Source organism: Pempheris klunzingeri, chromosome 3 (genome assembly GCF_042242105.1).
Source record: "Pempheris klunzingeri isolate RE-2024b chromosome 3, fPemKlu1.hap1, whole genome shotgun sequence".
NCBI lineage: Eukaryota > Metazoa > Chordata > Actinopteri > Acropomatiformes > Pempheridae > Pempheris > Pempheris klunzingeri.
Window position 1 is genome coordinate 22,319,449 of NC_092014.1, and position 25,201 is coordinate 22,344,649.

Genomic DNA, 25,201 nt, shown 5'->3' on the forward strand with positions numbered 1-25,201 from the left:
TTGTGCTTAGGTTTCTGTGTGTTCATCATATGTGTGTGTGTGTGTGTGTTCTGCTCATCCCTTGAATGGAGCCTGAGCCAAGCGTAGCGGTGTGTAGATAACCCCTACGACCGGGACCCCAGGCTGACAGAAAACCTGGCTGAGACAGAGAGAAGAGAGCTGGGATATGAGACTGGATCAGACCAGGAGTGATGGAGGGCCGTGACCAGGTGTGCGTTTGTGTGTGTGTAATGGAGGTGATGGAGGATTTGGGACAAGTAGTGGAAAACGGTTGTCTGAGTTCTTTGAAAGTTTCAGCAATCATTTGTTTAGTCAGTGTGTGTTGTGCTCTATTGTGCATTGTGTTTGTACGTGACCATAGTTCATGTGTATCTCTACGTGAATGTGTATGTGTGTGTGTGAGTGTGTGTGTGGGTTCGATGTGTGCACTTGCATGTGTGTGTGCTGCTCCCTCTCTGACCTGCAGGATGAGTAGGGGGGAGACTCCTGCTGATTAATGGGCCTGTCGGCTCTCCCATGGTGGCACGTTTCCAAACTAAATTTGGCCACTGCTGGCTAGTGGGGTCAGGTGCAGGCAATGGAGACATTAGGGAGGGCCTGCCTCACAGCAGCATCTCCTGCACACTGCTGGACCTAGGCACCAGGAGAACCTGGAATAGGCTAAGACAGGTTATCTCACTGAATTGTTAAAAGCGCGGTTTATGATCATGGACTGTCATTTATGAATGGCCTAATAAAGGACAATTTCACTTGAGGTAATACAAAATAGAGTCCAAGAAATGTTCAGAGGGCACGTTTTACAGCTTATAACTACAGAGGTATGTTTTGATAAAGGATCTCACATAATTCCAGCGTGACGTTTAGTCAGTGGTTTCCAGTGGCCATTAAAGGAATAGTTCAACGTTTTACACATCCACTTTCTTGGATAAAAAGAGTTCCCTGTCATGTTTGTATATATGAATATGTTTAGCTTAGCATAAAGACTGAAATCAGTAGTTCTTTAGAGTAGTTAAATTCCAATATCCTGATATGCAAAGATATCAAAGATATCAAAAATTCATTGAAGTTTCTGTGAACAGCTCTTCGGAGCCACTGTCCGTCCTGTGAGCATTAGTGACCCTCAGAGCAATGCTGTTAGTAGCTTCTGGCCTCTTAAAAACTGGTCTCAAGCGAGAAGCCAGACAAACTTTGAGAGGAGGAGTGTTTATGGAGGAGTTTAGCTGCACTAAACTGCACAAAAAAGCAGGGCACTTCATCGTAGGCTCATCGTCAAGATCAAGGCTGAATTGGTCAGCGTAACGGTCAGGGCTGGAGCAGGCCTTTTCGTCCAGGAAGAAAATCAAAAGCATTCATGGTCTTACAATAGTCATGAAATGACATTTTGTTCTATTTCATCACTAATCGATGCTGATGAAAATGGCATCACCGTTAAATTGTAGACATAGCCAGCAGCATCCCACTCATCCATCCCCCACAGTAACATTTCCTTGTCCATCTCACAATGCAATCAGCACTATCCATTATGTATTCGCTACTAGGTAACAAGCGCAACTTGACCAATTACAGACACAATGATAGACCCCGCAGCTCATTTTTCTCTGTGTTTTTGCCAGCGCTGTCATGGCGACCTCTACAACGGACGGACGTCAAGACTGGTTGGCAGGTCACCCAAGGTGGGCAATGTGAGTACATAATTACAGCTTGGGAACATTTGCCCTTTGCAAATTGTATGAAATGCATAGTGGCTAATTGGGCCACTCTGGCATTTGTGGAGTTCACTGGGTCATCTTTTATGTGACGGCCATTATCACTAAAGTGATAAGAGTGATAGGCCCACTCAGCTCCCTCGGCTCCTTTGCTGTATCCATAGAAATAACTGGGACTGGGTCAAGTTGCGGAAGACATTACATAGTCAGCTGTACAGGTCACAAAATACAGCTTTCTAAGTAAAAAGCATGGCTTGTTTTGGCTTATAGGTAAAATGTTTCTATTTTAAGTGACAAACCATTTTCAGACTAAGGGGCCGAAATAGAAAAAAAACCTCACACAAACCACAGAATTGTTTTAGCAGTTTTGTTGTGTTCCTCTGATGTTTGGCTTTAGATGTTTCAGTTCTCTGGAATTAAATATTGATTATTTGCACTACATTGTACCTGCTACTCCTGTAGAACCCATTTAGGTTTTGGTTCCCTCAGAGGACAGCATGGTGGTGCAGTGGTTAGCACTGTTTCCTCACAGCAAGATGATTCCAGGTTTGAATCTGCTGGCAAGCAGGTTTGAGGTTTTAACATTAAATCTTTATATGTGGAGTTTGCATGTTCTTACTTGCTCGTTTCCGCGCTCGCATGGGTTTTCTCTGGGTTCTCCGGCTTCCTCCCGCAGTTCAAAGACATGACTCTAAAAGGTGTCCATAGGTGTGAGTGGTTGTCTGTCTCTATGTGTTGGGTCTGCAATTGACCAGCAACCAGTCCAGGGTATACCCCGCCTCTTGCCCAATGACAGCTGGGATTGGCTCCAGCCCCCCCCGTTATCCTTAAGGATAAACAGTATAGACAATGGATGGATGGATGGTTCCCTCAGAAGGATGAAAGAGTGTTGAACTTAATTATCTACATCTGACTGAGAGATAACCTAACTTTGTGTGAGTGAAATGTTGAAAAGAAAAACTGGAAAGAAATTGGCAACTATGTGCACTTGACAAGCATAATTTTACTGAAAAACGGCACTCATCTACTGAAAATATTCATCAGCGCAGAAACCTTGGGTATTCAAAGCGACAATAGCAAAGCTCTTCACCTTCAGGAATCCTCCGCTCATTTCAGCATGCAAGAAAAAAAAGAATAAATTCACTCTTTTAAATCTCCCTCTCTGACAGCAAACTTCTGCCGTTCCACAGACACCTCCTGGTTCACAGTGAAGCAGGAATGTGCTAAATCCTCCTCAGGTGGGGGAGTCAGCCCGCCAGCCATCGGTAGACTCCATTCTCATACATGCTGATAAATCTCTCCCCTTTTATCCACACCCCTACATTAAGTAAAGGTAGCGCCATCTGCTCCCTATTAATTCCCCAGCAGGCGACTTATCACCTCAACCCCTGTGACCCCGTGTGCCTCCTACATCCTCCTCGCTCCTCTCCGTCTCTCTCCTCCTCACTTCTCCCCTCTACTCCCTCATTCCTGAACCCTATTCATCTCATCCTCTTCGTGTTTTATACACTACAGTTGAGGAGGTTTGTTGACATTTCATTTTACTGCGTCTTAGAATATGGATTTATACACGCACACACACACACGAACACACATTATAACCTTTTACTAACTCTTCAGCAATCCAACTCCCCCCATGTCCCTGTGGCGGGGGTTCAGTGGACAAGTCTGGTCCTCTAGGTCAATGGCAAATGAGAAGCAGAGATTTAGGATTAGCGAGGAGATAGCTGAGGGTTCAGGAGCCTTTCTCTGGCTTTGATTAGCTCCCTTACTTGATTAAATGCCCATCGTGGAGGAAAAAAGATGAAAATTGGATGAGGGGAGAAGAAGAGAGGAGAAGGGGGAGACAGAGTCAAGGCCATTTGTTTTCTCAGCTGGGGCTAGTTCAAGTGGTCGTCTTCTGGAGCCCTCTGGCCGGGGTTCACACACATACACACACACACACACACACACTACGCACAAATACACATATGGACACACATTCACAAAGAGATTAATAAAAATGTCCTGAGGGAGGACAGAATAAGTCAGAAGGTTGGCTCTCACAAGTCCACCACCTCACTCTCTTACTTTCCAGTCCCATCCCTCACTCACTTGTTTATCCCCTCAGTTCTCTCACTCTCCTGCTCTGTCTCCCGTCCTCCCCCACTGTACTCTCTCCCAGTCTGGTCTGTCAGGGTAACCTGACTCCGGCGGCTTCTGACACGATCCAGACCGCTCGTAGCCCCTGCCCAACACTTTCACCACCAGAGCCAGACAGTAAAACAACCAGATTACTACCACATGTTCCCCCCTCTCTCTCTCCTCTCTCTCTCATACACTCACATACACACACACACACACACACACACACACACACACACACACATTTTCTGTTGTTGGCAAGCATCCCCCACCGCTGCCATTTCTAGCTGGGCTCGGGAGCACAGACCACACCAAAAACCCCAGAGCGGGGTAAAATGACCCAACCTGTGAAGGAAAAAGATGGAGGTTGACCTGTTGGTGTATAAGTGTATGTGTGCAGTTATGGTAGTTGGTAGATAAATAGGAATAGCTAACAGGAGAGGAGAGGAAAAAAGAGCGGTGGCCACAGTGGGAGCTTAGGAAAGCAGATCATCATAGTGAGCTCCCATGGACGAGGTTTTACCTTTCTGTCACAGATCAGTGGCAGTACACAAGCAGCATTATGGGTAATACTGCCAACTGCCATCTAGCATTTACATGTGTACCCAATTTTGGGTACTAATACGTTGCTTAGACACGTTACAGTGTAGCGATTTCATGTAAGAATGTAAGTTCATGTAAAAAATGACAATATGAAATTCAGTAATAATATTACAGTATCATATTGCATTACTAACTAATGCAACATGATGCAACCTCAACCAACAAGGCACTGCACTGGCTGATCAAATACATGCCACAACATATTTCTGGAACTTAGTTTGTCGCCACCGTCAAGAATCTGGTAGTGTGATAACGTCCTTAAAACCCGTGAAGCACAGTAGAAAAATAACTTCTCCAATTCCAAACACAGTGCGCCACAGTTTCTATTGGCCAGGCTAGCGCACCTGCTCACTCAAAAAAAAAAAAAGGTGAACTCTAACCTGCAAATCTGCCGAAGCCATCTACAGATAACACTGAAACAAGTAACACACGCTTGATTTTTTCCATCATACAGGCTTCAGTAGCCAATTCCATTCTACTTCAACGAATACTCGTAAGACAGAAGTGTTATGTGACCACACCTTTGGATATTAATGTGGTTTCTCAGCGTCCAGCAGATAGACGGGGTCCGGCTGCATTAGCTTGCTGCAGGAGCTGGAGGGTGAAAAAACCCTGGTAACTCTAAAGCCGCCTTATTTACATGTTGTGTCTTTTTTTTGCTACCAGTGATCCTATAGTTGAACAATCATTGGGTTTTGCTCATAGCTGGAGGGTGTTTGAATCCCACTGGCTCACCGTGAGGACTGGACTTGGGTCGTGCTACGGGGCCAACATTAAGCTGGTCAGTCAATACCTCTGGTCCATGGACTGGCCGCTTGTCACACCACAATGTCCTGTTTTTTATTTCTACATGTGTTAAACAAAGAGGATGTGACATGGAAGCTTTAGAGTTGTTGAAAGGCACCTTTGACTTCACTGCAGTAATATAAGTGATGCTGCGCTGTTAATTATTATCATACTGTAATAACTGGACTATGACTTAACTAATAATTCAGTGATTAATATGCAAGAAGAATTTATTATATTCTTCAAGTAAACTGCAAACATTCATCCCAACTTCAGCTCCCGTCAAAGTTCCTTTTTAAGCTTTTATTGAAGGTTTTACAGTTTCCCCTTAAAACAATCTGTAACTCTTCTGCAGAGATGGGCAGTATTTCAGATTAATGTATTTAATAAATGTATTTAATCACAAAATAAGCAAGGTGTCTATTGTGAACTACCAAATTTCATCTGTGTCCTTCATGAACACCCAAGCAGCTTCTCTCACTACTGGTCGTGAGCGTGATGACACTCAAATGCAACATAAGAGAGAAGAGCTACTACTAAACACATGATGCTCTGGAACTGGCAAATACATTCAGTCTTTTTAGTGTGTACGTTGTAAATTGTGTCAGTTAGTATGTCAAGCCTTTGTACTCTGCTGTAGTAGTACTGTTTTGTGTCTCTGGCATTTGTTTAGTTGGTTGCTAATAAAGTTGGAGAGTGAATTTAAAGAAATGTATTTAATTTTACTTAACTCCACTGCACTTGCAACAGTTCAGTTCACCCAGTTGCATTTTTATTAGCTGTTCACTCACTCACTCACTCAGTCAGTCAGTCAGTGGTCAAATCTATTAATATTTTTGTATTTTCAAATTTGAAATTACTTGTGTTTTAATTAAAGTCATTATTCATACCAGTATTTTCATTTTGTAACAAGATACTTTCTGAAGTATTTGTGCCCATCTGATCTTATGAGAGTTCCAGTTCCCTTTTGACTTCGCACCTGCACAATGTTCCCTCCTTCTCCACGCTGTGTTGGCAAGAGCCATCTTGGTCATCCTGCATGCCCAGGCACATTATCAACTTGCAATTACACTCGCACTCTCCGTTGTACTCGCCCAAATGAACCAGCTGGTGATACAGCAACACTGCATCACAAACACATTGGCTACTTGCGCATTCTTAAATAAGAGGTGTTCCTATCACAAATAACCCTAATATGAACTTAATGCGAAGTAATGAATCTATTGGAGTTTCATTCCGGCATACTGGAAAGTTAATAAAACAATATTGCGACTGGTAGAGAAGCAGAACCCTCCAGACCAAGCTTTAGATTAGGCCCCTAATGGCTCTGAAGCCGGAGGCTAAATTGAAATGTAAAACCCAGAGCGAGACCCTAATTCACCCTTATCTGTGTGAGTGACGAGCCTGCCTCCCCCGACTGAGATTGGGGCCATCGAGTTGGATGAACCGCAATTTGCTTTGTTAGAGGTAGGTGTATATGCATGCACGGCCCGGATCACAGTATGGAGATATAGAATGCGTGTTTGGAATGCATCGGAATAAATGAATGAGGTTCAAAGGCGCTCCCTCTTCTTTTTCTGCCTCTCTTTCTTCACACTCCTCAGTGAAGTGAAGCTGTAGTAGAGTGTCTGGGTTACAATGCAACATGGGGGGAAAAGCATCTGCCAATATGTGCAAGCACAAATGACAAATGCTCACACACACCATTTTGGCCCCTACTAAAAATCGGAATACATTATTAAACATAATAGGAATCAATAATAGGACAATATGAGTAAAAACATTGAGCTTCCTCACATGCTGTTAGACTCTGTGGCCTTGGATTGGTTGCATGAAAACACACAAACACAGCATCACTCCCCCTCCTCCACTCCTCCTCTTATTCCCTCAGTCAACAGGCCACTCGTCCACCTGTTCCCATTATGTTACCTCGGTGATATCTCTCTCACTCCTCCTCCTCCTCCCTCTCTTTCTAATACTCCTTCCTTCCTCCCCTCTCACCCTAATATCCTCCTTTTCCTTTATCTCTCCTCCTTTTACCACCACTGGTGCCTCCATCGCTGACCGTTCATTACCCTAATCAAATCCAGCAGCTGAACAACCGCTCACTGCCACTCCACGAGCTGTTATTTTTTTAAATCCCCGGACTCATTTGCATATGCGTCCAGTTAATTAGCGTGGGGGCGCAGGTGCGTGGTGATAATCATTATTAAACATGACAGTCACCTGTGACCGCTCTGCCCTCCCCAACCCTCCACATACACACACTCACACAAACTCACACACACTTATACACACTCCTACACACCACCCTCTGCTTCTGCAGCCCCCTCTCCACCTGAGTATTCGTGGACCGTCGACGGGCATAGCCACTGATGATGTCATTTCCTGTTTCTGTTTTGACATGTGCTACATCACACTTGCTCAGCAATATCTGCAGTGCAGCTTCTGAAAGCTGAGCAGATTTTAGAAAAACAGAAGTGGTGTCTTGTTCAGTGTCTTCTGGCAGGAAGGTGCTAAAAGGAAAAGAAATTAAATATAAGAAAGTCCACTGAGAGAGAGAGAGAGAGAGAGAGAGAGAGAAAGGGAGAGAGACAGAATGTGTGTGTTGGCCTGTTGACTCACTGGGAGCGCTGGTTCCCTTACTCCATTAGTCGGGCCAAGAAATTTCTGTTGGCGTGTGCCAGTGTCAGCATGCATGACACCGTTGTGTGCACATTTACATTTTTATTTGTGTGTATTTCCCTTTGTGTGTGTGTGTGCAGACGCTGCTTGAACTACAGAGGCGTGCGAATGAGTCTGCGTAATATAATATATGCTTGATGATAGGTTTTACTGTGGAAAGTTGATGTGATAGGGACTGAGAGTTACTAGGTACACACAGTAGGCACCACTTTTATTTCCATGGTTGGCGCAGCCTTGCAAATGGATGTCGATAGGTCAAACAGTAGCTTTCTCTTATTTTTAACTATAGTCATATTGTTATAATACGCTAAACAGTTACAGAATAAAAACTTTTCAAACTGTCGTGCAGTTCTTGCGCTGTACTTTTTTACAAGCAGAATATTGCCCAGGTTAAAGCAAAATGTTGGGTGTCCCCAGACAAAAACAAGCTGCCCCTGTAATCACTGTGGATGGACAACAATAAAAGGATATTAGGTGAATTTATTACCTCAGATAGCAGTGATTAACATGAGCAAAGGAAAATCATTCCTAATCTTAATGTTTTTATGTTTTAATTCAACATGACACAGGCCTGCATAAAAGGTAATAGTAGCTGCGCTGGGTCTTACTCACTAAATAGAGCTGTACCACCCTCTGCTGTGTGTGTGTAGAAAGTGCAGCACATTCTTAGGAAATATTCATTTTACTGTAATGTTTTCAGTGGATACTTTCCCATTAATACAGATACAGACTTCATTGAAAATATTCAGTATTTTGACATGAATCTGGAAATTATCAGAAAGGCTGAGGATTCAGAAACATTTCAAGACACAACATTATGACAGGTAACATGAAGAGGAAATATTTAACATATTTCTAGCAATAAGATTTTAGGAAATGTGTGGTATTGGTTACTGTCATCTTACCGCATGCTTCAGGAAACAACTCTAGGAAATCTGATCTGTACAAAGAAGATAAGGTGATAAATGGCGCAAATTTGCTTAAATGTGGTTGCAAGAAATAGTTACATGTCATAATGTGTTGTGTTTTGAAATGTTTCTGAATCCTCAAACTTTCTGACTATTGGTTTATTGGTCTCAGTCTTTGGACCCCACCTATACTTAGGTCTGGTAACTTTGACCTCTGATTTTGAATTGAGTCCAGTTAAACAGCTAACATGGGGTCTCCTCAAGCCTCCTGCTCTTTGGCTAAACTTCAAGTAAGTCAAACCCATTTGGGTTGCTATGGTGCCACCCGCTGGTGACACCCCATCACATTTTGCAGGGTTTTGAGGAATTGATTGTCTAAATATCTTTGTGATTTCGTGATGCCTCACGATGCCTTGTGTGCCTTAATTTGTTTTAATTTTGATGGTTATGTCAAATATTCATTTATTTATTATTTAACAAGATTCAATTACAACTAACAATCACGTCACCTCTGTACGTGCATGGATTGTGCACCCTTCTGGTATACGTCACAGAGCTGAATCAGAGGTGCTGCATTATGCTTCAATAGGCTTTTTTTTTTTTTTTGCCACTTTTGCAGAGAGTAGTTCCAAGTGCACAAAATGAGAAAGTAATTCTGATAATTCAATGCAAAAGTCCACATATTCACCATGCCTATTTGTATAGGGGAGCTACGGACATTAAAATTATGGTGCCATCAACCCTTTCTTCTGCCTTTGGCCACAAGTTCGCATCCCCCACACAGCTTATTTCTTTTCTTGTAATACAGCTGGGGAGGACTCCCTCTGATGTTTGATCCATTCCTGGAAGTCTTCTGCAGATATGTCCACACATACAGTATGCATTGTATCCAAAGGACATCTGATCATGTGGCTGGTGGTCACAAACTTTCCACCATCATGAGGAAGAGGATTCCTCTGAGGGGGTTGTGGAATGGAGAGTATAAGATGGAGGGAAAAGTGACACCCTCCTGGGATGGGCTGTGAACCACTCTGTGACTGGAGGAGAACGGTGAAATGCCACATCGCCCCACACAGTTACAAAATCTCCTGGATTCGACCTCACTTTCCCCCCTCTTCACCTGGCACAAGCTGTTCATAAGGGTCATTAAGGAATGAAAATAGGTGCTCAGTGTCGCAAATAGAGGTGTTTTTTTTTATATATATATTTTCAGTTATGTTAGGTTTGAACATGAATTGAACAGCTTTGACAGCAGTATGCAAACATGTGCAATTGGATGGTAAATACAGTTTATTCTATGTTTATGAAATTTGAATTATTTTGTCATTGAGTACATTTAGTGTCAAAGCAATGAAGAAAAAAGCCACTTGTTAAAACCATCAACCATCAATCAAGGCATACCTTATTACAAAGTGGTGCCCTATGCTAAATGTGCCCTGTAGGATGCCGTGACAGTACAGTATTACCTTCCGAATGTCTGATATCGGAGGCTTCGGAAGTGGCAGCTGTGCTTGCCTTTCTGTGCCCACTAGATGGCAGCATGTTTATTTGACAGCACTGTGTCGTTGAACTCCTGTGGGGAAAGACTGATCTCTCTCTCTGAACAGCTTCAGATAGCTGATCCGGCTCAGCAGATGCCTCTCAAGAGTGCTAGTGCAAGTCACCTCGAGCCAAACTTCAAATGTCAGTAACAGTGTGACAGCCTCTGTCCATAGACGTTTGACTCTGACAATGTTTTTATCGCCCTTTTAGACATTTGACTCTGACAGTGTTTTTTATCAAGTAGGTCTTTCTTTCCAGAGAAGACTACAGTGTGTGCAGATGCATGAATTCATGCGTATATGGATTATTATATGAGAGCGCACAGTATGTGAGACACTGTGGATATGAGCACCTCTTTGTGTGCACATACATGCATTTAGTATTAGTGCATAAGCACCCATGCGTGGTGATGGATGCAAGGATCCATCCATATACAATATTATCAGTTCAGTATGCATGATTGAGAATGAAAGATTGAACAATGGAGAAAGAAGTGGCAGCCATGAGTGTGTGTGACAGTTGAAGGACAGCCTGAAGAGAGACACATCTTGGGGGACAGACTGAAGGTTTAGGCCCTTATTAATTATTGAAGCAACATCGTTTACTGCTGTGCTTTAGTCAGCAATGTGTCACTTTACCCCCTCTGCCCCCTCACACACATAAAAACAATACACTGCATGCCGACAAAGATGTTCACTAATTTGACTTATATAGACTGTATTGTCTTGTCCAGCCCCACACATACCTGGACGGGATAAGCGGGTTACAAAGTTAAGAGACGCTCATTTTTAAAAGGTCGGTGAGAAACTTCAGTTTATAATAGACATTGTAGAAAAACTATTGATTTTGTCCTTTGGCAATTGTGTTTTGACTGATTCTGTTACAAAAGAGAACATGAATCAATAAGCGATGTTCGAGGCCAAAACAGGCAGATAGCTTTCAACAGAGAGAGTGAAGCATGTAGCCTAATATATTCTTTTAAACACTTGCCTTATGTGATAAAGTAAAGTATAAAGTCTTTTCTTTACATGCTGTTCACAATTTAAAGTGTTTTTTACATGTCAAATTCTGCCTTGTTAGTGTCTTTGAAGGTGATAATTGAAATAAATGTAATTTATTACATTAAAACATTTAAATATTAAAATCAGTGCCTTTTAATTGTTTTTATTTTATATTTTTTTGCAGGGATACAGCAGATCTTCTCAATTGCTACATATGATCTCCACAGTGTGTAGAAAAAAAAACCTGACAGCCAGAAACTCATCTTTTAGTGTCGTTTTCTGTGGTCAATCTATGCATGCTGGTGCAGCATGTTCTTTGATCTTTTCTTAGCCCCGGTGAGCAGCCCGAGGCAGCTTTTATTCAGGTGGAAAAATGGAGGTTAGACCTAACCGGACGGAGCACAGTGGAGAGGAGCAGGGTGGGGGGATGGGGACGTCTTGCCTGTTGTGGCTGATGTTGGCGATACTTGGTGGAAGTAGGTCAGAGGTAGGTCAGCCGCTCCGTTCTGAGACAAGTCCATCCAGTTGGCATTATTAAGAGTTATGATGCCTGTTTGTGAGATATGGCAGGGAGGAGGTCAGTTCATCATCCTTGGGATTTGATTGGATACCCCAGATGTATACATTCATCCTCTGACAGAGTGTTCAGCCATTGTGCCTGCTGCTGGATCAAATCATATGTTGACCTGTAGTTTCCTCATCCGTCATTTTTCTAAATGTAGACTCTGGGTCTCCACCAGCTGAAGCTAATTCCCATGTTGACACAGGCCTGCATTTTGTGAATCAAAAGCCTTTCATATAATATCCCACGACATTCAGACTGTATTTGTGTGTGTGTGTGTGTGTGTATGCGATCTGTGGACATTGAGACGGAAGAAGCCACTGTCTCATTCATGTGTCTCTCATTTCTGAGCACTGGAGGAAGGTTTACTTCTGAACTTATTACTATAATCATGAAAGCAGGATGTCTCATTTTCTAGGTGGTGCTTAGCGCGATGACTGAGTGTTGTCAAGGCCAGATTGTGGGTAACACAATACTAGGTATTAAAGTGCATGTTTGAATGCAGAAAGAGGCTGTATGATTCTCCTCTGTATCATTATCTCCTCTTCCCCTCTCTCTCTCCTCTCTGTGAAACCCACAGTACATGAGCAATACTCAGGAAAACAACTGAGAACTTCGAATAATAAATCCATTGTATCGATCAGGTAGAGCAAGCATTGCCCAGAGCCTTGAAATCAAATCCAGTTGTTTACATTCTTGGTATTCATCACAGGATGTTATTCCGAGGGCATATCCATCTCTAAAGCTTAAAAATGCACATTCACCTGGTCACCAGACATGTCGTAAATCACTATAATGCTCTACCAATTTAAGTATGCTGGAGCCAGGCTACAGACTGTGCAGTCAATATCTTAAAGATGGCAACAATAACTTGGCCCTATGACTTCATATCTGACGTTTGGTTGCAATACACATAATGAATTGTGAAACATTACATTTTCAGAATGTTCACACTAAGAATGGCATTAAAGGTATTGTTCAACATTTTGGGACATACGCTTATTTGCTTTCTTGATGCGTTTAATGACAAGATCAATAAGACTCTTATGTCTGTAAAAATGAATATACAAATCTGGTTTGTAGATGGATGAAGAGAAGCTGCTATGACTGTGTTGGCGCCTCAATCATAAGCATGTGACGGATTTCGCTTTGTCCAGCAGCTCCTGCAGAATTATATATTGAAAATATATGAATCAGATCCCATTAAAATAAAGGTTATAATTCACAAAACTTAATATTTCCATAAAAATGTGGGCAAATATGAACAATCGCCAGCCAACACTTCTCTTGCAAGCTAGGTACTACGTTTCCTGGTCGAAATGTTTCTGATTTTTATCAAATGCTGCTTTGCTTTTGATTATAAAGCAAGGAATCATAGAGTTTGATGATTTAAATTTTAAAAAAGTAGGTTTGGGATTTAGCTACTGCACACCTTCTGCTGCCGGTTAGCTTAGCATAAAGACGAGGGGGAACAACTAGCCTGGATATGTCAGAAGGTAAAAAAAAAATCTAAATTCATGTGGCCACTTCTCCATGTGGCCAGTTCTTTCTTTTACAAAACGAAATATTTGTATATGAGTTATTCAGGCATCAATAATACATTTTATTAGACGCATTTAGTGCTATGGGGAAAAAAAGAATACATATCTACTCTATCCATTTTTTTCTTCCATTAGTAAAATAAAAGAAAGGCAGTATAGAGCTTGTGAGGTAACAGCTGATGGAGTAGACAGATTACAAGATTCAGACAATACATCCATATCTACTTACAGTGTGAAATTGATGGAGACAAAAACAGATTCCTTGTCTCCCCAGCTGACCTTGGTGGTAGCCAAGCTGCGACTCGAGGGCAGAAACCCAAATAACCCAGCCATGAAAATAAAAATCAATGCAGGAAGCAGATCTGTTGCCAGAAGGTAGTCCTCCAAGGTCAACAGCCCCGGCTGGCTGGCTATCACATTCGGCTTTCCACCCAGTCACACAGATGTAGACAAACAAACAGACACGGAAAGAAAAATGCCCACAACAATATTCACTCCACCTCAGATCAGCAGTTAACTTGTTTCTAGGAAGAAGTGGTGCGAGGGTGAATCTGTTTTCGGCTCGTGTTTGGACAAAAATAACCCAGCTGGATTCATCTTTCCTGTTTGTTGAAAGTGTGGTGGTATCACAGCCCAACAGTCCACTTCAAATATTAACTCAGTCACTTTAGGAGCGAACGCTTAAACTGGTGCTGGACAGGCAAGGCTGGTTGGAGAGACAATATTTGGTTGTCTATTTGGAAATACCTTACTCACTAATGTTAGACATGGTTAGATTCTCAATCAGTCCGTCGCACAACTGATCCAACTTGTGTTTTATAGTGCAATGAATAATCCACGGAATGATGTGAAATTAAGTAGTGACACTATACTGTATATAAGTAGTTCACTACTTTCTGCTAACAATCCCACAATGCAACATGTTGCATTTATTATGTGTGGCTCTGTGAAAGTGGTGAACTACTGTGGCTAACTGTCTCAACAGCTCCTGGACCATCTCTCTGTTTTGTTTTGTATTTTGTTCACCATTGCATACAATCTAAGTCAATAAAAAAGTTATTGAAGAGGGAATATAAAGTTAAAAGTTTGCTGTAAATGGCAGTTGTCGTGCTCATTAGCTTGTGTGCTAACGGGATATGTTGACGTATTTGGAAAGACGTATTTGTGCCTCCGATAGAGCCTTTTCACAGCAGGCATTTTGAGCTGTCAAAGCAGGGAAAGCAGGTGTAGGTAATAACATCAAAGATGGCTCCATTTCATACAGTGTCCCAAACCAGAGGTGTTTGTGAGAGAGCATGCACAACACCAGAGCCATGGAACTGGCTCAGCTAAATGGAATCCAGCCATCACGAATGCTGTTGCTTCCACTTGTGCTCTTCCTGCTTTGACAAATCAAAATGTTTGCTGTGAAACAGGGTGTTTTTCTGTGTTTGTCTGCAAACAGTTGCTTAGTTTTTACTCCAACAGGAGCAGGTTTAATAAAAGTGAATGGTGCAGCACAGCTAATAGCTACAATAGCTTCCTCTGTTTTCCTTCCCCTCAGCTGGTCAGAGCTTATAGCTGGTCAGACTATCAGGACCAAACATGCAAGACTTAGAGCTGGCTACATAATATTTTAAACTGGCCTCCACCAGTGGAAACTGCTTAAATTAGAGGAGCTTACATGTAGGGGATAAAGAAGCGTGTCCTGTGGAGTTTTGCATTCCACTGGATAGAAAAGCTGGAGCTGCAAAGTAAAGCATTAAGCATTAAAGTTAGATTAGATTAGATATTTTTAGGAAATGAATCACAAAACGATGTTGTTTTTTAGCCCACTTTCAAAATGATCATTCATTTAATGCATGGAGTTTTTACATTTAAATGGAGCGAATTTGAAAATTAACTTTTGCAACTGAGTGTTAAATCCTGGTGAAGATAGAATGTGACTGTAGTTTCAGGTCTGACACCAGCACAGCATGCAGTATGTAAACATACAGTATATTTAACAGGCTATATAGCTCACCCAGGGTCAGAAGATGTGTCGTCCCAATACGTAGTGGTCAAGTAGCAGGTAGAGATGGGCAGAGGATGACATATTAAAGCAGAATAACACACTGTCAGACTTCTCTATGTCTTAGACTGCATTACAGTAATCTTGATTTATCATTTTGTTTTATTACTCAGTCTGTAACTACTGTTCCTGGAGTTTATTATTTAAGTTTTATTGATGCTGGAACAGAAAGCTTTAATTTAGTTGAGTTGGCAGCAATTTGATTGCAGAAAATTAAAGAAGTCAAGCAGTTAAAAAATATTAGGTTCTGCTTTAATGACCCGCTTTGCTTTACGCGGTTGTTTCTACATGTCGGAGCGATTAACTCAGCAGCACACTCGTTCAGCCTCTCAGAGGAAACCTGTGGAAGCGTTATGAGAGGAAGCATCCGTCACTAATTATTTTAGTAATTACTGAAGGTCAGCTTGAGGTCAGGTAAGTAATTAGTTGGGGCCAGGTTAAAGTAGAGTAAGGAAACGGAAAAGTTAAGGTTAAGATGGGATTTAGAAGATGGACAGAGCAGTCTGGGTGTAGCAAATGAAGAATTCGTTGGGGCTGGAGCTTCAAGTAGATTTTTTTTCTATTTCCATCAGAGGAGGTGTTTAAACTATTCCGTCTTACCTTCAGGCAAAAATACACTCCAGAAATCCTCTTTGCTCCTCCAACAGGTGTCTCATACCTTATAAACTGTTCATTTGTAATGCTGTTTGTTGACATATTTACCATGCCCCCAGAACATGTGCCAATCATACAGTAGCTTGCAGTTTTAGCAGGAAAGTGGGCAAGGAAGAGATTTAGAGTTAATAAAGTGGAATTTCTTTAGAGCGGCTAAATAGACAGAATTGTTGTGTGACTAGTGCCACTTATATTATCTCTCTGAAAAACAGTAAATTCCAATTTAGGAGTCTGTTCCAGTTCTGTTGTTTGGTTTGTCAGACGCTTCACGTATAAGGTCAGAGTGACAGAGTGAGCGAGTGTTAAACACACTGATTAAGCTCATGCAGCACTGGAGGGGTCACAGCTGTCAGAGCAGAGGCTGAGAAGACATTTCTCTGCGGAGTCTTTGTCTCTTTTCAAACAGCTCTTCTCCAGGAAAATTTGTCATTTTTCCTCCTTCCTTCCCTTTGTGTGTGTGTGTGTGTGTGTGTGTGTATGTGTGTCCTTCCCTTTGTGTGTGTGGGATCAGCACACTAAGTTTCAGATTCACGCAGCAATGGCTATGATTGAATTAGTAATGATCTAATTCTAACAATAGATCTATCTGTCGCTTACTGTATGTATAATGCGAGTGATAGCCCAACATTCATCATTTCTTAGCCCAAGTCTGTGCTACTGACAACATGCTCTGAATTCCTACGCCTGATTTCTGGCTGTGAGACAAACAACTCACTGAGGTCCAGTGCAGCATCGTGCAGCACATGAGCACTCAGCTCTTTTCAGTCCCTTAATTACTGTGCAAAGGTCAAGACTGGCAGCCCTGAATATGCTCATCTATCGGCATCTTCGGAGGCTGCGCAGGTGAGCACTCAAAGCTGACAATCAATCATAGGCCACATGGGACAACCCCCTGCGCACCTGCCTGCCTCGTCATTCCCATAAACCACGCTTCCACGGCAATGAGCGCGCGCGGAGAGACGTCACTCCCTCAGCCAGCGGAGAGTAACGATTTCTCTCACAGTGTGGAATTCCTGATTTATATCAGCATGTTAGCTTGTCACTTGAAGGGCATTAGGTTTGCAATCAGCAGACAGTGATCGGATATATGGTAATGGGCCGACATTAGCAGGAGGGTGCCAGCTACTGTGCTGTGTGGCCTTAAAACTAATTCTACACTTGAACACCCAGTCTGTTGGTGTTGCCTGCATACAGGAGTTATTGTGTGATCTAGTGCTGTTATTTAGTTGATAGATAAGACCCGCTGAATGATCAGTCACCAGACCAGTGTGGAGGACACAACCTATGCTGCATAGGATTCTTGATTTTCCTGCCATCACCACCCAGTATACATTTCAAAGAATTACCTGTTACTATTATGGAGCATTCATTTCTTCTCTGTCAGTGATGTAATGTGAAAAAGTACCTACCTTGATTAGTAGTATTCGCAGAGGCCTCTGTCAGGAAGGTAGTTGCTTTGTGCACTTGTGCTATGATTGGAAAGTGATGCGATGAAAAGAGTAATATGGATGGCTGGGAAATGCAGGCAATATGGTGTCTGTTGTGCAGAAAAGTTCATTATTATATGACAGCAGTCTCGAGACAACAGTTTTAGCTACAGCGTGTAAAATACTTCTCCAGCAACATTAAAGCTAACGGATCTTTTGACAGCAGACCTGTAAAGGTACCGTGGAACTGCTCAAAAAACACAAGACAGTCAATCAAATCATCAGCACCTTTTCTATTTGCAGACTAAACGTCACCTTAACAGAATTAGCGCTGGAGGTGGAGTAGCAGTCTTTACTGCAGCAACGCTGGACAGACGAGCAGCATGTGATGTGTTAACAGACAGTATGATGCAAAGGTCAGAGTTTTTGTCAGCAGCTAAGGTCACATCCCTGGAGAGATGTTTTCCAACTAGACAGAATGAACAATACCTCTTCAGGGGCATGTAATCGTGACTCAGTGCTGCGTATGGATGCCTGCCTCGTTGCATGTAAATGTGACTGCTTTTGTCACCCTGACTGACATTCTGATTCAGCAAGACCTTTGGACTACGTGTGGGATGATGCAGTCAAATCCACACATAAGAATCACAGATAAGGTTTCCATTTGCTTTAGCTGAGTGAATCTGCAGGTAAAATTATCTCTTTTTATTCACTCATATTTTACCAAAGGCACATATCCAAGTAAATGAATAGACTCACTCAGTGAGTGTGTGGTGTCACTGCTGAATACTGATTGGATCAACCTTTAAGTCGAGAGGGTGGATGATTGTATCAACCTTTCTGGTAGAATTTGCACACATATAGAATGATTGGGCTGGGTTTCAAAAATATAGCTTCAAGTGGAGCATTGGAATATTTGAACTGCAAATTACAAATGTCAGAAAAATTATATACTTGTACAAAACAAGGCAAGTTTATTTGTATAGCATATTTCAACAACCAGACAATACAAGGTGCTTTACATAAAACATTAAAAGCGCTTGACAAAGTGCAGAAGAAACAAACATTTATATACAATAAAATAGAGATGAATAAAGTATGTGATTTGATGACAACACACACACCTATAATGTCTGAAAAGAAAAGAATAAGCATAAGCTGTAAATTCATGCATTAATCTACATAATTTCAATTGAGTAAAGTAGTGTCACCTCTCATCTGACCTCCCCCTGGATATAAAGACGCTATATATAGAGCAGAGCTGAAGCCCGCTGTCTGTCTGTCTGAATGGATGTGCACAGAGACTCACAGAGGGTTAACTGACCTGACTGCTGGACTATGATTCACACTCTGCTGGGTTAAGGGCCAACATTCAACAAAGCAGAAGTGTCCTCAGGGCTGGAGACGCCCGCAGTGCACAGATTGTGTGTGTGTGTGTGTGTGTGTGTGTGTGTGTTTGTACATTAGTGTGCATGTTTCATAGAATATTTGCATGTGTCACATTTGTTATGTTAATGTCATTTGATGAGATATTCTTTGCATTGGTGTTAAAGGTAAAAGTTATCTCCTATTGTGCTGCCATGCACACGCACACACACACACACGCACACACACACACACACACATGCACGCACACACACCGAAATTCCCACAGTGAACCAGTAAAGTAAGGATATAGCTCTCTTTCCTGATGAGCACACACTATAGTTCTCCCTGGAGTGGTGAGCTCATGTGATTTACCTATACAGTACATATACCCGCTTTCAGAAGCAGCCTGTAAAATCTGAGCTCTTCAGCACCTACAGGCCGGTTATAACATATCCACTGCATGGCAAAACCTCCTGGGAGACACACAGAGACAATGGCTTTCCATCTGAGTGGTTTGACATCCACTTTTTCTTTGGTGATCTGTGAATCCACGGTCGCTCTGCGCCATCTGAGAGAGAGAATGAATCGGGGGCAAATGAAAAAAACTGACGGAGAGAATACGAAAGATGAGCAGAGGTGAGCAAAAGAGAGGAGTCGTGGTAATTTATGGTCGTCATGCAGCCCAGATATCTATTAGGGTTGCCATAATGAATCGCTGGTTCCTGGCAGTGACACTCAGGGCTGATTGAGCTGTGATCACCCCAGCAGACGGCTGCTGCCAGCAATGCAACACTAACCTTAGCAGATGACATCTACTGTAAATCCACACGCATGGTAAATGCCGCCCTGTACCACTCCGTTACTCCTCTCAGTTTTCCTTAGTGATTCCCTGTCGTGTGTTTAGTCTTCTCTGTGTGTGTGTCTCTTGTTTGCCTCTGTGCACCAGCGTCTGTCTCCATTTAAGTGCGCACAGTTCAAACCTCACCATCAGCCTGGCCTTGGGAGTGGCCCTCCGCCACCTAAACTCTCTTCTCTCTAGCGCTGAAACTGAGGATCGTCCGTCCACCATCTTTTCTTCCTCTTTCCTGTCCTGAGGGTACGCGATACCCGAGGTCAGGTTCCCTCCACTCCATCCACGTCACTCCCACAGCACTGCTATAATTACCAGCTTGCACAGCAACTGGAAACTTCTATTTCTGCTCATTCTCTGTCTGTGCAAGTCAGATAACCCCATGGCAGAGTATTATACAACACAATGTAAGCTTTCTATTCATTTATCCATCTTATGGATTTAACAAGTAAAGCCAAAGCCGGTGCTGTGTGTTTTATTCAGAACTATTTTAGCCCTCTATCCCTCTGAGTTATGTTCATGTTGGACAATTCTGCACGTCACTATCTGCACCCAATGCCAATGTGGAAGTAATGTGACCTTTATGTAGCAGAGTGGAGATGCAGAGGGCAGGTTTGTCTCCCATCTAAAACCCGCAAGTAATGTTCTCTCTCTGACTTTAACCATGCCATGCACAACTTCTGCACAAAGAATGATTTAAAAAAAAAAATCATTGTTCATCATTTAATGTTATCTGATAGCAAATTATTCTTAATATAATATCCATCATGCGGAGGCATTGAGTGACAGGATGTTAAGTTTGGACTCTGGTTTGCTCACATGCTCCATGTAATGTGTTTTGCTGGATGTTCTTTTATTCATCTGCACAGCTGGCAGGAATGAACATTGGAAATACTTCTGACTGTTGGTCAGATTATTATTGTAGGAGGGTTTTTTTTTTTTAACCACCAGCTGCACCACGAGGGGAAAAACGCTTTTTGAAAACTGATCTGATGCGAGAAGATCAACATTTCGCTCTCCTTCTAGAAACCGCTACACAGCTGCTACGTCAACTGAAGATCATGTTGGAACAAATATCACTACTCGCTTAACATAAAGATGCCGTATGCTTACTGACCTGGAATTATCCACCCATGTGATTCCTTTATGTCAGAGTTTCTACATTTAATTTCTCCTCAAGCTGATCCCGAGCTGCTGAGAGCCATGTCAAATACTTTGAGCCCGTGATGTTCATTTGGCTCCCACTGGATTTCGACATAAATGTCAAGGACTATCTTTCATCCTGGTCAGTGGCATTCAGTGACAGAGCTTCCTGAGAGGACAGAGTCAGAGGTGGGATCAGGCACCTTGCTCTCCACAGTCTGTCTGGCTCTTGTTTTATTTGTGTAATATGTGTTTTGGCCTTGGTCCAGAGCAGGGGAGTGTAGCAATAATAAGATTATGAGTGAGCCCAAACTTCATCACCTGTCTGCTGCAGTGCCAGGGGAGATAAATTGATGAGGTGATATATGGTTTGATGTGACACAGGGTGCATGGTTGTGTGTGAGAAAATTATATTAATCCAGATTAGTAGTGAGATGGAAGCAAATTGTGCATAACCGTGCTGGCCTTTTAGTGCTGCTACAGGGAGTGTGTGTGTGTGTGTGTGTTAGAAAGTGGTCACTGTCCCACTGTATGTTTTGTTTTATGCCTTTCTCAAAACAACAGTAAATTATTTGCCTTTATCTAATTCACAGAATAGGATTTGCACTATTTCATGAATGGTGCAGTTTTTTCGTATGGAATTTCAGATGAGCAAAAACAAATGATATTCAGCAAACATAGAAAAATTAAGTCAATTCAAGTTATAATTGAACGGCAACAGCAGCAGCTGCACTCGGGGGCTAAACCTAATGAAGTTTCCAATCTAAAACTAATCAGCATAATAAAACAGGAGAAAACGTTATAATAAGATGACATATAAACAAACATAATTGGCTTATGAGACTGACTGATTTGTTTTCACTCATCTAAGATCTTCAACATTGTTTTGAAGAAGTACTTCGACATCTTATCACAGATTTAGCACAGAAGTGTCGACGTAAAGCCCCAACACGTCAAATTTAATAGTGTTATTAGAAAGCTGTATTGTATTAGAATGAATGAAGTTCGGGGATCTTAGTGTGTACTTGTGTACTAGATCTAGATCCAAAAGCAATTCATACTCCACATATTAAATGTTTAAGAAGTCCATTGCCACAACATTAAGCACTGAAATATTTCCAAATCTAAGTCCCCACCACCCAACCAGAGAAACCTCCACCGGCTGCCACTACACTCCCAAAAACTGGACACCACGTTTCAACATGACTCCTGTGTGCTCCGTCGGGGTGGAACGACGCAATCTAATCTGCAGAATCCCTCTCTGTCTTCCCCTCTGAGAACACTCACTCGCCTACCACACTTTATCGCTTTCTCTCTGTTTCAAAAGGAATCAGTTATGTGCTACTTCTGCACCTGCAGCCTTGTGCTACTTGTGTCTGGTGAATGATGGAACTGACTACTGTGGGACTATTCCTTTAAACCCTCTTTGGATTGTCCACATGGTGAAGCTTGGGGCTGTAGGAAGCCAGCTTGTCGTTGTGTTTGTGTTTTCTTCTTTATGAAGCACTTTGCAATTAAAAAAAGCAAAATACTGTATCATAATACAGGTTACTGTTTTTTGTGATTGTCATATTTATTCCCACCACTCCTCCCTGATCCCTCCTCCCATTCCTGTTCCTCTCTGCCTTCCCTTGGGACGTTTGAAGTTACTGAGGTGGATTTCGACCTCTTGGTGACAACTAGAAGAGGATGACCCCATCTGCAACGGCCACTCAGACAGTCCCAACCAATCAAAGACCAGGATGGGCTGAGGGGCACATCTAAGATAGCCTGTCTGCTGCAATCAGGGTCCCGACACTGGACTCAGACAACCTTGACTCCCCCCCAACACCTGCTGAAGCCTGTCCCATCACATCCTATTACCTGCAGTAGCCTGCCGAAGAGAAATTGAGGAAAGAGGGGAGGAGGTTGTTTTTGGTCAACCTGCAAGACAAAAGCTGTCTCAGTCCTCTCGTTGGGATTCTGGGATAATCAGAAACAGCAAAAAGGATTAAGTCAGCTGAGCGATTAGGTTGAGTATATGCGGAGAATCACAAGTGTTTGCTGATGACAGAATACAGGACAGACATTTCCAGCGTAAACACAGAATTGCAGTGGTGTTAAATGTCACATAAACACTTAACTTCATGTTTTTATTCACAAAAGGATGTCATAGGGGCTGCATAGCTGTGGGGGAAAAAAAGTCCTCTAGCAATGCAGCTGGTCACAGTGCAGTGGAATAAGAGACTTCTAGTTTGTGTGGTTTGAGTTACATTGTTTCTTGCAACCAGATATGGAGTTTAAAAAAAAAAAAAGAAGCTTCATATTTATCAGACATGTGAGTGGTATCGATCTTCTCCTTCCAGCTCTCAGCAAACAAGCAAATAAATGTATGTCTCAAAACATGATAAACTGTTGCTTTAAATCTACTGTAATTGTGCTTTTCAGTGTACTTGTATAGAGCTGCTTGCTTATATTGCAGCTGAATTTGTATCAACACATGCCTGGATAAACAATTTGTTCACTACACTTTTTATAAAAATACAATGCATTCAAGTCACAGTTACAATGAAAATGCAATTTTCTAGGAAGTTCAAAATGAAAATGAAGACAGCATTTGACATTCCATATTCAAAGACTTAACCTGCTGTACAGTGGACAAACGCACAGAGTCAAGCAGCGCCCCCCAGTCTATTGCATTTACATGTCACCACGCTTAATAATTTAAATATCCCCCATGTTGTTCCCATGACTTTAGGAGCTAACTTCTTTTTAAAAAATTAATGACCTATTTAAAATTATCCAATGACCCGATTCTGTCGAAATATCACTGAAGGCCATATTTAAGTTTGGGATAATTATCTGGATATTTCACTCTCGGTGGAAGTGTTTGGTAATTTAACAAACACACAGAGCTCTCTGTCACAATGGCGCCACAGTGTTTCCCTCCTCTTCCAGCGTGGTACGGCCCGGTTAGACTGAGTCAGTCCTCTGCCCTTTGTGTCTGAGACACAGTGTCCTGATCTTCCTTCTCCTCATCCTCAGCCCACAGCCAGCTCTCATTACAACATACCACACTCACCACTGGGCTTTACTCTGACAGAGAGGTCACACTTAATGAGAGCATGTTTCAGTGAGCATTTTACAGCTAAACACAAGCGTGCACTCATTAGTCATCTGATGTAAGTTGTGAAAAAGATGTTGAGATACTTTGATAACATGTCTTTTTCTTCTGCAGTGGAGCAGCGTTCATTTTATGAAGGTGGAAAATCGGAGCTTTTCATCAGTGACTGTTTCTAGAGAAAGAACATCAGCTTTTCAGGTAATTGGCTGCACATGGTATGGGAGCAGTGCATCTCACTTTGCCTCTGACATTAATGATAGGTTTCTTTCTCTTCTTTCTTGTTCTGCAGTTGGTTGGTTTGTGCCGTGAAGCAGACGGGCTTCAGCGTTGGAAAAAATCTGAAGCCGCTGAAATGCGCGGAAAAGGTTAATTACGAGTAAAATTTGCCCCTAATTTTAACCGCAGAACTTGATTCTTTTTGTCGTCTTCGGCCAATGAGAGAGAAACAGCCTTTTTCTGTCCACCCACTGAGCTCAGCTCGGACCATATTGATTTTTGCTTCGGTGGGTGAGAGTGAACTCCCACAAAATGAATGACCAATAGAAAAGAATATGGTGTTTTGAGCTAGAGGGGTGATTAAAGGCAGGAGAGACTGGCCTCAGCACTGAGGTGGTGGTGCAGCTCAATGAAAGTACATTGTCCAGTTCAATTAGAAATTAATCCACAACCCCCCCCCCAACACACACACACACACACACACACAGACGTAGAAAAAGCCATGTCAGCACTGAGCTTTGACACTTCAACACTATTGGGCTCAATTGTTATACATTATATTAACATTTCTATAGTAGAAAGTCGAAATGGACTCATCTTGTTGCCATATGAGCACAGAAATGAGTCTTAAATGACATCAGCAGTAGTGAGGAAACACCAAAGAGTGACTGAAACATGCTTGCTTCATATACATGAATGGAAAACTATGTTCTTCAAAGCACAAGATAAGGCCAAGCATTTACATATTTAATCCGTACATATCTGATTTGATGCTATTCCGCATGGAAGAAGAAGCTATGATGAAAAAGAGGACATGTTATTCACAGATAAAATGCTATTTTCTGGTGAAGTTGTCTTTCTCACCACTTAATCTCCTTGTTTTGTCTTTGTCTCTGTAAATGTTAACATTTCTCCAGTATTTTTCTTCTTCT